The sequence below is a fragment of the Marmota marmota genome, unplaced genomic scaffold, assembly GCF_001458135.2.
Source record: "Marmota marmota marmota unplaced genomic scaffold, marMar, whole genome shotgun sequence".
Lineage (NCBI taxonomy): Eukaryota > Metazoa > Chordata > Mammalia > Rodentia > Sciuridae > Marmota > Marmota marmota.
The window spans coordinates 23,078,679-23,091,110 of record NW_026000016.1 but is presented as its reverse complement, the minus strand read 5'-3'; positions in this window follow the sequence as shown (position 1 = coordinate 23,091,110).

Here is a 12,432-nt window from a genome sequence, read left to right as displayed (position 1 = left end):
CTTCCTCCCTCCCTCCCTTCCTTCCTTCCTTCCTTCCTTCCTTCCTTCCTTCCTTCCTTTCTTTTTTCCTGTGATTGACCCAAGGGCAGTCTACCACTGAGCTACATCCCCAGCCCTTCTCGTGTTACTTGAGTTTGGATCCCATTAAGTTAGTTGCCCAGGCTGGCCTCGTACTTGGGATCCTCCTGGATTACAGGCATGTGCCCTGGCATCTGGCTGTGGGACAGTTAGTCTTAGTATCTCTTCTGGGAAACCATGTAGTTCAGCACATACTCCCCTCGTGGCCTAAACCAATCTCTTTCTGTATTGCAAAAACTGTCCCCAGTTCCCTTAAGTTCCTCACCTAGGTTAGGGACCGTTCTCACACACACAACCCGACCTCCGTGGCTAGTTGGTGTTAGGACAAACAACATGCGCTTCATGAAGGCGGGAGACAGAAGCAAACCTCGGATCATCAGGCTTTTCTTTATTCAGTATTTAGCAGCAGAATCAATTAGTGGAACCCTGGAGTGGCTCATTTTGGGTTCCACTAATGGCGATGGGCTGAAGCAAGAGTCTGGGTTGTAGAGGCTTCCTTTAGGGTGGGGCAGGAGGGCAATTCTTGGGGTTATTGTACTGGGGTCCAGCTGACTCATTTGAGTGGGACTGGAATGTGAACAGGGAATTTCCTGGGGCTTAGTATTGGGGTCAGGTGACCCATTAGGGTTGGGGGTCAGGTGACCCATTAGATTGGGTGGTCAGGTGTGAGCTCCTTTTGTGTTCCTTTACTCTGGCTGAGGCCTGGGATTTTAAATGAGAAAAGCTTAGGGGAAATGTCCTTGGATTTATTTTCCAAATCCTGCAGTTGGTTCTTGGATTAAAACATGCCTGTTTCACCTCGGGATCCGGGATCCGAGTTTAAGCTCCTAGTAGTTTCACTCAACAGTTGTGCCTCCCGGCTCTGCATGGGCCATGCCCACTTCTTCCTCAAAGATCTCAAAGGAAGCTTGATGTCATGTGCTGCCTGGACAGCTTGTGGAATCCAGAGAGCCACATGGGCCTCGCTGCAAACCCCCCCTCCCATCAGCTCACTCTCTTCCCCCAGATAAGGACCCCTCCAGACAGCCCGCCTTCTCCAGGAGGCCAGGTGTGGTTCCTGATGATCCTTGACTCCTGGGTTTTGCTCCCCTTTGGAACTGTTCAAACCAGCCAATCATATCTTCCTGTGGGGAACAGTCACCTCTTGCTGCTACAAAGCCTGCTTCCCACAGCCCCCACTTGCCCATTCTGTTCCCAAGTGCAACCCCCCCACCACACACACACACACAACCTGGCCCCTTGTGGTATCTCCTCCCCTGAGCTGGGACAGGTTACCAATAGACTGCTGTGGGTTTCACCTGCACAGTGTCACATGTCATCCATTCAGACACTCCAGAACAAGAAGAATGAAAAACCAGCCTCAGCCTCTGAGCAAAGCCTGTCCTAAGGAAGGGGGCGTGACCCTTGTCCTTGGAAAGACCCACAGAGCACTCCTAGGCACATACCCACCCTGCTGAGTTGTTTGTCTGTAAATAACAGGAGAGATCTGTGGGGCCAGATGTCCCTGACTCAGGCTAGGTGAGGACCCATAGCAACCCCCTAGCAACCACCAATCAGCATGAGACAGGAAAGATACCTGGGATGCCAGGTGACCTCACAGTAGTTTATGGTGGTTGATAACATGTTGGGAAACCATGTAGTTCAGCACATACACCCCTCGTGCCTAAACCAATCAGTTCAAAGGAATCCCCCTCTTGTATTAACCAATCATCCCTACCCAACTTGTTCCTGCCAGTGAATGTGCTAATCAAGTTTTAGAATTGTTTTATGATTTTCCTACGGTGTGTGATGATTTGCTAAGAGATGCTATGATGTATGTGAAGTCCCTGCTTTCTCCAAAGAGTGTATAAAACTGCTGCAAACTCTGGGTTCAGGGCCTCTCAGCGTCACCAGCTGCTGTGTGCGCGAAGAGGACCAAGCTAGCTCGCAATAAACACCTCTTTGCTGCTTACATCCATCTTGGTCTCTGGTGGTCTTTTGGGGGTCCCAAATTCAAGCATAACAACATGGGCTCAGAAAAGCACCAAGCCAAAGGCCTTATTATTTCCTGCATCCACAGAACAAGTAATTTACCTCATGACCTTGGAGCATGTCCATGAAAGCAGGTAGTACCAACACGGCTGCTCCCAACCACTGGCCAGGAAGGGAGAGGCCATCTTGTCTCCTAAAAGGACCCATCTAGTTCACTTTTCCTCTCAATACTTTAAAACAATGTGAATAGGAGACTTTTAAGTGCGTAGGTTATATTTTCCACACAGGGTCTAAATGTGCGGAGGACTGTGAACCCAGACGCCCCTGTGGCTTCCAGCACACAGGGACTGTCTCACACCTTCCTGTATATTCTGGGTTAGAACCCTAAAGTCTTCTTTTTTCTTTTAAAACCAGACTTAATTTCTGTGTGTCTCTCATTGGGATTTCTGAAGTGTTCTAGATATCATGGAGTCTAATGTGGCACATGCTGGAGTTTCAGAGAAAAGAGCAAAATTGTCCCAATTCTTTCCTGACCTTTCAGACCCACCTCCCCCACACCCCACCTCCACCTCCACCTCCACCCATGGCTAGTAGCTCAATCTTGCGGATTTATGGGGCTGTCACAGAACAGCCCATGTGCTCCCAAGCCCCCAAGCCCAGCTGGTTGCTCTCTCTGCCAAATACCACTTTTTTTTTTTTTTTTTTGGTACCAGGGATCGAACTCAGGGGCACTCCACCACTGAGCCACATCCCCAACCCTATTTTGTATTTTATTTAGAGACAGGGTCTCACTGAGTTGCTTAGTGCCTCACTTTTGCTGAGGCTGGCTTTGAACTCACGATCCTCCTGTCTCAGCCTCCCAAACAGTTGGGATTACAGGTGTGTGCCACCATGCCTGGCCCAAAATACCACTTTCTTTGATATCTGTAGGCAGCTGCTTGTTCAGGGAGCCAGCTTAACTGTGGACCGAAGAATTGACCTCACCATCACTCTCAGGCAGCTGAAATTATTCCTTCATGTTTCTGTATCATGTTATGTCACATTATGCTTGCATTGCAATTTTGGTTTTGTAAACTAATTGAAGCCAAAATAGTTCACCAATCTCCTCCTTCTCTCCCATCCCCAAGTGCACGTGGACTTAAGGGCAAGGACTCTATTTTAATGGCAAGTACTAAATGCTTCTCCCTCTCCCTCTCATTCTCTCCAAGGCGGGGCAAAAAGGACCTGGAATCAGCCACTTCCAGAACACTGGCCGGGTGACTCCTATCATTCCATTCTTCTCTGGGTGTTGAGGTCCTCTTGCATTTCTGATGGGGTTTATTGTGCAAAAAAGTGGGCATAAAGGGAGCTATCACCTTCCATAAGATTATCTTTTCAGGTTCATTCACATTATGAGCTTGTTCATTGGATTTGGCTCTTGACTGAATTCCAATCACACCCCACCCTCCCTACACTCAGAACTTCCTTCCTACACTCAGAGGTTGTGAGGTGAGGTTGTGAGGTAAGGCCACAAGGCACCTGCTGTGCCAATGACAAGCTGCCTCTGGGCTGTCACCACTGGCTGGACCATGGGTAGGGCTGGAGCTGATTTTCATGGTTACCCCAAATCTTAAACTCTGTGGAGAGTTCTGGGATCCTTGGGCCTTTTGCACACATCCTCATAATCTTGCTTTTTATTTTTTAAAAATATTTTTATTAGTTATTATGGACCTTTTATTTATTTATTTTGTTTTTTTAATATGTGATGCTGAGAATCGAACCAGTGACTCACACATGCTAGGCCAGCGCTCTACCACAGAGCCACAATCCCAGCCCCATAATCTTGCTTTTTGAGTCGTAGCCCAATCCCATCCCTGCTGTTCAGCACCCACCCTGCTGCATTAATCTGTGAGGATTCCCGGAAGCAGCTCTAAGCTCTGAAATTCCAGCTTTCCTTGCCTTTTGTTACCTTGGAGGCATTTCAAGTAGCTATTTTTATCCTTCGCTCACATCACAGGTTACAAGAAAGCATCTGAGACACTGAACCACTAAATGTTTACCAAGGAGAAGAGATCCGCAAAGGGGAGGGGATCTCATTACCAGTTCCATCCACTGTCCAAATCCAAACCTCTGAACACTTGCTGAACAATATGTCTGATATTAATAATCATACATGATGTGAGATAATATTAAATGGAAAAGTCTTCTTTTTTTTTCTAAAAAGAGCAAAGGAATTTGGGGGATTTTGAACAGCTTCCAGTTAAAAAAATAATAATTTTCAATGTTGCTAAAAATGGACACTTAACATTACATTGTCTTAACCATCCTGTGCCCTCAATACTTAGATTACTGGAGAAGGGGCAGAATTGCCTCCTCCAAATTCCCATCCCATAATGAGGCCATAGGAACTCTCCTGAGTATCATTTAGGGGAAAAAAAAAAATCATCAGCAGCTGCATCCACAGATCATCTTTCTTGCCCTGAGAGTGGCAACTTTTCAGAATTTGCCAATAGAAATCTGCCCCATATTCCTACATGATACTAAGTAAGTTGATTAAAAATCATAATCTCATTGAATAGATACTTTTTTTTTTTTTTGGTACCAGGGATTAAACCCAGGGGCACTCAACCACTGAGCCACAACCCCACCCCTTTTTATATTTTATTTAGAGATAGGATCTCACTGAGTTGCTTAGCACCTTGCTAAATTGCCGAGGTTGGCTTTGAACTCACAACCCTTCTGCCTCAGCCTCCTGAGCCACTGGTATTACAGGTGTGCACCACCGTGCCTGGCAAGAAACTCATCTTATTGAAGCAAATTCTTTTTTTTAATATATATATATATATTTTGTTTCAGTTGTAGTTGGACACAATACCTTTATTTCATTTTTTTATGTGGTGCTGAGGATCGAACCCAGGGCCTCACACATGCTAGGCAAGAGCTCTACCGCTGAGCCACAACCCCAGCCCCGAAGCAAATTCTTTATAATAAATGTAGACACAAGTCATGAGTCGTACTGTTGGTGAGAAGGAAAGGAAACTGTGTTAGAAACTTACTTCTGTGTTTCAGGGACACAGAACAAGAATGCCATTAGAGGTGTGACAGGTTCAGTTCTCTCATTTGATGTCTCCTGTTGGTCATAGGCCAATCACAGAAGGGGGCTGCCGCGTGCTGTAAGTGGCTTCCCAACACTGGTGGAGTGTCTCTGAAGAGTGGGAAGGTGCCCACTAGAACTGAAATGGGCATCTGCTGTGGCCCACCAAGTCTATTCCTAGTTACATTCCCAGAAGAAAGGCCTCCATATGTTCACCAGAGACACTGACTGGAATATTCATAGCAACACTATCCATAATAGCCCCAAGCTGGGAACCACTAAATCACAACGAGAATGGACAACCCACCACTACACATCATGGATGAATCTGTACTGAGGGAGAGATGCCAAACACAAACAGGCATCGTTTCATCTATAAAAAGGACAAAAGCAGGCAAGCATGGGGTTAGAATTCAGAAGGGTAGACCTGCCAGCCATGGACAGTGGCTGGAGCGTCTGGGGTCTTCACAAGGTTGTATATTACCTGGGTGCTGGTCAAATGGTGTATGTGGTCAAGTCAGTGAGCTTTGTGTGTATGTGTGTGCACATATGTGTCTATAGGTTTAACTCCAGTTGAAATTTTAGGGAGGGGCCCAGGTTGTGGCTCAGGGGTAGAGCTCTCACCTAGCATTTACGTGAGGCACTGGGTTCGATCCTCAGCACCACATAAAATAAGGACATTGCATCCACCTATAACTAAAAATAATATTAAAAAAAAGTTTAGGGAGAATACACACCAAAATATGATGGGCAGCACTGGCTGTGGAGACTCCTGTTAGTACCCTTTCATGGGGTTCTGGTGGCCTGTCAACAGGGACACATCTGTCCCAGCTAGTGGTGACCTGCTCTCACCTCACGCTCCCAGTGGGTTATGACAGAACTGTGTGTGCAAGGTTCCAACCAGTCTCAGGAGCACACAGGAGAGGCCTAACACTGAGTTACACATCACAGGTGGCTCCCCAGCTCCTCAGATTCACTGGGGGAGGGGTGAGAATTTATGACTATAGTCATCCAAGAACGATAATCACACTCGTATTTCCAGTGATATGAAAACAGCTTCTAATAGATTTTCAATGCCTCCTTTTGCCACAAGAGTGGCTTTACAAAGCAGTTCAACCCTCCTTTACCCCTCAGCCAATGCTCTCTGCTATGACAGCCCCCTGAACAAGGATATATGATGAATTCGTAGTTCCCTTAACCTGAGAGAGGAGCCTTGAATTTTGCCCACGTGACCTCTCTGTACCTGGGGTGTACAGTTCTCATTGAGGTGACAGGCTGTCCTAAGAGTGCTGTAATAATGTCACCAATGGCTCAGGTTACCTGTGTTAGGGACCCTCAGCCAGGTAGCCCTCAGTTACCTGAAACCACCTGTGAACACCCAAATACTTCACTTCACAGCTGAGAAAACAAATGCTGAAGCCAAAGTCCCAGAACTCAGTGCCTATTCTGCCTGGCAGCCTGCACCTTGGCCCATCCTGCGGCAGCCACTGAGACCTTGTGTCTTAGGAACACTAGTGCAGCATCTTAGGAAATCCAACTTCATGCCAATGAGCTCCAAGGAGAGTGTCTTATTTAGACTGGAGGGGCCTCACGCATCTTCTCATCAGTTCTCAAATACAACCTCTGCTACAGACAATGGGATTGAGTCTGGAGTGAAAAGCATCAAAGACAACAGAAGACTCAGGGTGAGCTCCTGTTTGCAAGGTCAAAGTGCTTTCTCCCACAGTCCCTTGTGGGACTGTGTATCTTGGGGCACCTTTTCAAGCACATGGGCCTTTGGGGAACATTCCATATCCAAACCACAGCACAAAATATGTCTTTGAAGTAAAGATAGATATTTTGTGCTGTGGTTTGGATATGGAATGTTCCCCAAAGGCCCATGTTCCAGGCTTGGTCCCCAGCCAGTGGCGGTTAGTAAACAGAACGTTTTTTTAATACTTTTTTAGTAGTAGATGGACACAATGCCTTTATTTACTCATTCTGATGTGGTGCCAAGGATCAAACCCAGTGCCTCATATTTTCGAAGCCATGTTTCGGCCACTAAGCCCCAATCCCAGCCCATGGTAGAACCCGTAAGAGATGGGCCTAGTGAAAGTTAAGTTAGGTCACTGGAGTGTGCCCTTAGAGGATGTTGGGACCCTTGTCACTTCTGTGCTCCCAGTCACAATGAAGTCAACAGGCCTCCTCTCCCATGTGCTCCCACCACGACGTACTGGGCTGCCAGAGGCCCCCAGCAAGGCCAAGTGGCCATAGACTGAAACATCTGACTCCAAATAAGCCTTTCTTCCTTTGATGATTTCAGGCATTTTGTCACCATGCTGGAAAGCTGACTAACATATCCAAATATGTAGAAAGGAGGCTAATGGAAACAACTTGAAATGACTCTAGGTCTACAAAAGGACCTGAGCCTTCTTTCCATCCCTGACTTCAGCAAACGAAAACAAAGACATTGTGCAGAAATTAAAGTGTGGCCATTAAAATGATAACATCCTTTATACTAACATACTGGCTCCTCATAACAGAACACAGAATTCTTTTTTTTTTTTTTCATGTCATGTACTTTTGGTAAAATAAACACAGATCTCCTTTGAATTAAGTATTTAGTCTTTTTATTTCAAAAGAAGAAAGGATACCAAGAAGCAGAAGAATGAAGCAGTTAAAACCAGCAAAGCTGCAAAGTAGTAAAGTTGAAAGGGAGAGATGAATCGAATTTCAACAAGGTTGTTTAATGCAGACTCAGGGGTGTGAGGGTTCAGACCCAAGTCACATCAAGTCCAACGACTTCAGCAGGCTCACTGACCCATCAGTGACAGAGCTAGGCCCCTTTCTGCTGAATCTTAACTTTACACATTCTAGATAGATCATGCACATACAGGTTACACTTCAGGGTTACATGAAATTGCATGCAATTCACACAGAGCATCATTTTGAAGGCACTGTATTGTGTAGCAGGGGCTGCTACTTTCTGGCAAGTCCTCCTAGGTTGGCTTACAAATGGTCCTCCTTTTTGTTTATTCACATTTGAAACTTTGGTGCAAAACTCAGGTGCTGTCTGATCCTACTTTGGCTTCATATCTCACTCTCTCTTCCACTTTCCCTTCATAAAAGCAGATAACAAGCTTAGAAGATGATGTTTCCTGACAACGATATCATGTTTTATTTGGACTTTCAAATCATTTGAGTCAATCATGTAGAAATTTTTAACATGTTGACTTAAACCAGTTGCAACCAGTTTTCTTTCTCATGAATTCAGCAAGGTCTGTAATTCACAGATTCCATGAGATACGACACCCAGAAGTTTTTACTCTAAATGGTTCATAATTAAAATAGTTGGTATACATTTGAGTCTACCTTAACTTTTAGAATGGGATTTCAGTGCATGCCACTTGCAGAGGCTCTCTTCCTGATTTTAAAGTCCCAGTTCAAGGGCTGCAAATTGCTTATCATCTTTAACAAAGAGCTCTGCATAATTTTTTAAGGACATAAATGCACATTTCTAGTTCTAAAATTTGCAGTAAATGAGATTTGATTCCAATTCCAGTGTATATTATCAAAGTCATGGGCTCTCACCACCATTTGGACCATGAGAAAAAATCCCCTTTAAATTTTATCTTTTGTGCTATTTCAGTGTATGTTTTTGGTCTATCAACTTGGTAGGTGTGAAAAGAAAATGTATTTAACATTCTAAAACTCACAATGGAGACTGGATACAGTTCTAAGGATCATCACGGACTCCCTCATCACTCAAAAAACAAAAATATCTGCTTTTTGTGGTCATGTGCTGACCTACCACACCCTTCTAGCAGGAATGTTCTGCCTCTCCCAAGCCCTGAGGAATGGAGTCGGCTATCTATGGACTGAGATCTCTGAAACTGTGAGGCGCCATATTTTTAAACTTTTCTTCTTCTAAGTATTGTCAGGTGTTGGGTCACCGTAGCAAAAAAAGCTAAAACAAATGTCATGGAGGACAAGCTCAATAGATTGATTCTTAGGTTAGTATAATTTGGGGTGATGGCCATGCATTGAGTTCCACAAAGTGATGCCAGAGGTTCTAATTCAGCAGCTTTGATGACCAGCTTGCCTGGGCACTAGATAACTCAAATCTTCTATCGTGTTCCTTCAGTCCAAGGTGTGACAATAACTCCCTATAATTACTCCCTACAATTATAGGAAATCTCTTTTACACCATTTTTTTTTGCTTCTTCGATCCTTTTAATAATTTTGTAAACTGAATAAAATTTGCTGTCTGACATACCAAAAACAAAAACAAAACAAAAAACACCAACAAAGCTTTCCTGCCATTTATTCACATGCTCATTCTGGCCCTTACTTCCACCCCCAGGGTCAGCAGAAAGCACAATGGAACTAGCTCCTATTTAGGTCAAACAGGGTTTTGAAGCCTCCTTGTGGGAGGAAACAGAAAACTTTGAACTACAAGTCATCAGTGAAATTTCTGCCTGAAATTCTGCTCTGCTCATAGCATACCATATAGACGAGAGACTGTCAGCATGTTTCTATTAGACTGCAGACGCTTCCTTGAAAGAAAAGCTATGAAAACATGTATTAAATTGATTTTATAGAAATGTTTTGCAGCAACTACAGATGTCTCAAGATAGAGTTTTCTTCCTAGCTCACTTTTGTTAGAAAACACTTGACTCTCCCTGACAAACACACCACGAAGACCATGTCTTCTTATTTCTAACAAGAACTGAATTCCAAACACACACACACACACACTGTAAAAGAACTTATCAAACAGAATCCATCTTTTATAATACCAAACCTTCTATTTCAGTCTCTGACTTTGCTCTAGTTTTATCCATTTACTTAAGAAGTAAGGCTCAGAGCACTCAAATGGCATCAAAAGGTTTCTCTGTCATGAAATTACTTTAACAGTGTATTCTGGGTTCAAAAAAAAAAAAAAAAAAAAAGGAAGCGGGAAGGAATAGAATTTACATACTAAAATATAAATAAGAAAGGTGGAGAGGGGGAAGTAATGTCCCTTTTTTTCCACTCAAAAATGGCAGTGAGAGAATAAACAATACAGCAAGTTCAGGGGACTTGAAAGCCACTGAAGTGCATTCTCTCCAAGAAAGGAAAGGACAGCTATTGCACTCCAACCAACTCTGCAAAGTCTGCTAACTTAGAAATACCTCAATTATAGAGTCCAAAGGACTGTCACTGACATATCCCAGTTGGGTCTGATGTGATTCCATTATATCACTGAGACTGGCCTTCCTGAATGTTGCCACCACAGAAGCTACCAAGCAGATGGCTGGATTTCAACCTGTCATAGCACATGAATGATGATGCCAAGAGGAAAAACATGTCACTAACACTTACACCACACTAACCTCAGACTGATCATCCATTAACTTTTCCTTATTCATACCTAGGGTGTAAGTTTTTACCATGTTTTCTCACAGTTATTTCAAGTGAGGCACAAATATCTCCAAATTTCACTTTTGCAATTTTAAGTTACAATGAGGCACAGAGTCTACAGTAGGGAAACCAAATTGTCAACTACTGGCTGAGGCTTGCAACTCTTACCCCTTTAGTAAGTAAGTAGAAAGGAAACGATACCTAGATTTTAATATGGCTTTCTCTTAAATATCTAACCCTTCCTAAATACCCAGATAAACTATTATTCTCCCTGGAAATGTTAGCTGCAAACTCAGTGCCTAAAACCAATACTCCAAGGGCAGCTGATGAGAAGCTCAGGTCTGCACAATTTCACACTTGACTTCTCTCAAGTGCCCAATTACTGGCACTGGGGAGGCTTCACAACTAGCAGCAATCAGATGAGGTTTGCAATGACAATGTTGGGTTAATCTGCCCCCAGAGCAGACAAACCTGACTTTATGGTAAAGCACCTAATGCCTTAGTCAGCAGAACAAACTAAGTCTGCACCTGGGTTCAACCAGGCTGTGGTGATGAAAATCTTAGCTGATATTTCTCCCCTGAAATGACTTGAAAAATTTTGAAGATGCCTTTAAAATTGCAGGGAGTGGGTGGGTAGGTTTTTTTAATTATTAAATATTTTTATTAGTTGTTGATGGACCTTTATTTTATTGACAGGTGGTGCTGAGACTTGAATTGAACCCAGTGCCTCACACATGTTGGCAAGTACTTTACTACTGAGCCACAACTCCAGCCCCCACGTGGGGCAGTCTAAAGATGATCCATAGATGCAACTAAAGATCGTGAACAGCAGGTGTTCATTAGAGAACAACCAACCACCACAACAACAACTGAGGATTGAACTCCAGGGCACTCAACCTCAGACACATCCCTGGCCCTACTTTGTGTTTTATTTAGAGGCAGGGTCTCACTGAGTTGCTTAGTGCCTTGCTGTTGCTGAGACTGGCTTTCAATTCGTGATCTTCCTGTCTCAGCCTCCTGAGCCATTGAGATTACAGGCGTGCACCACCGCGCCTGGCAAGAACAAAAAATTTTAAAAGCCTCTGTGACATACTTATTTCATAAGAGAGAGAAAAGACGATGCTAAGGATGGCACCCCAGGCCTTGTACATGCTATGTAAGCATTCTACCACCGAGCTACATCCACCAGGCCTAGAGCACATTTTAAAGGTAAACCAAGAACCTATTTGGAGTTTCTGTCAATTTAAATGGAAACTTTTGGACCTTATGGAGTACTAAATATCCCTCAATCAATGTAGTTTTCATTTAAATGCTACTTCCTATACAATACAAAGTTCAAAATCACACGATCTTCTATATATTCTAAGACTTCTTGGAAAAACAACTATTGACTAACACCAAACAAAACAACCCATTACTTATTCTGTAATCGCCTGTATTAGTGCATTTTTTAAAAATATGTATTTTAGAGTTTTGTCATCTTCTGTTAAAGAAATCTTTCAAAGACTTTAAGGGAAATAGTGAAATCAGATTTACAACATAACAAATGATGAAGCTGTCACCTATACACAGATTTTTGTTACAAATACAATTTAACAAACCTGGCTAATGAGATACAAAAGCTTCTAATAATTTTTATTAAAATTGAAAGCTGTATCCTCAGAACTTAATTTTTGTTGAGGAAAGTCTGAATTAAGTGACAAGTTCACTGATGTATTCTGAGTTTTCCAACTAGTAGGGAAGAGAGCACAACTGAGGTAGGTTGTTCTCTCCTGTTATCTTAATTGGGTTCTGGGTTTTCTTCTTCTACTCAGTAATCCTGAGTTCTACATTGGAAGCTTCCAGAGACTCCAACTATGTTCTGATTATTCAATATGTTTCAAAAAAAAAAAAAAAAAAACTAGGGTGCCACTCAGTGACTTATCCTT